Raw genomic sequence first — 1,333 nt, 5'->3', positions numbered from 1 at the left:
GGGTGGATAAGAGCAAGACTGAAGCAGGAAAACAATTTCAATAGTTCAATAACCGATGATGAAAACTATGTCATGGCAGTGGGGATGGAGAAAAGTGATGGAATTGGGAGAAAAAAATCTATAGCAGAGGTCAACTCAATATAACTCTGACTAAATAATGAGTTCTCATTAGTTTAAAATGGGGAAAGAATGCTAGGATAGTCTCAGATTCCTGATTTAGATAAATCTGTATATATGATATTTTAAATCCTAGAGGATGGATAAATCATGCCGTTATGTATTGCACAAATTAGGAAACTGTTGAGACAGTGTCCCAAGAATCTGAAAAATGAAAATCAAAATGGTCATTTTTATTATTAATTAAAATGAAAAAGTTATAGATATTGCCAAGTGAATCTTCTGACCACTCCCCTGACTTAGACTGATTCACCCACATGTCTGGTCTTGGGTCCAAATGGACAATAAAGGACTTCCTCTGCCTCCCCTCAAGCAGATGCCTTATATAGTAAGACAGGGAGCACAACATCTCTTCTCCAAGGCAAGTAGGATTCTTACAAAAAACAAAAACAACCCCAAACATCAGTATTTGTTAAATTATGCACACATACATATATATACACACATACACAAATACATGTGATTTATATAGAAATATGGTTTTATATAAAATATGCGGAAATGTTAATACACATGTTTCTATATAGGTGTATTTGATTTTAAATGTATTAGATGATATCAGAATTGTCTTTTTATTAATTTGACATGGGTACTCTGATATGGGAAAAATTCAATGTAATCATCTACTTAAAATTTAACAGATATATTTATATAATGTGTGTGTGTGTGTGTGTGTGTGTGTGTGTCTTCAAATATCTTGGGCAATGGAAACAAAGGAAAAAATAAACAAATAGGACTCTATCAAATGAAAAAGCTTTTGCAAGCAGAAGAAACCATTAACAAAATGAAAAGGGGACCCATTGAATGGGAGAACATATTTATCAATAATACATCTGATAAGGCATCAATTTCCAAAATACAGAGAAACTTATACAACTCAATATCAGGAAGACAAACAATCCAATTAAAAAATGGGCAAAGGACCTAAATAAACACTTCTCTAAAGAGGACATACAGATGACCAATTGACTTTGAAAAATTGCTCAACATCACTAATCATCAGAGAGATGCAAATGAAAACCACAATGAGATAATCACTCACACCAGTCAGAATGGCAACCATAAATAAATCAACAAACAGCAAGTGAGGGCCAGGAACTAGAGAAAAGGGTTCCCATACTCTGTTGGTGGGAATTCAGAGTACTGTAGCCACTGT

Source organism: Myotis nattereri (assembly GCF_964212035.1).
Source record: "Myotis nattereri genome assembly, chromosome: 3".
Classification (NCBI taxonomy): domain Eukaryota; kingdom Metazoa; phylum Chordata; class Mammalia; order Chiroptera; family Vespertilionidae; genus Myotis; species Myotis nattereri.
The sequence above is the reverse complement of the archived record's forward strand: the minus strand, read 5'-3'. Positions refer to the sequence as shown.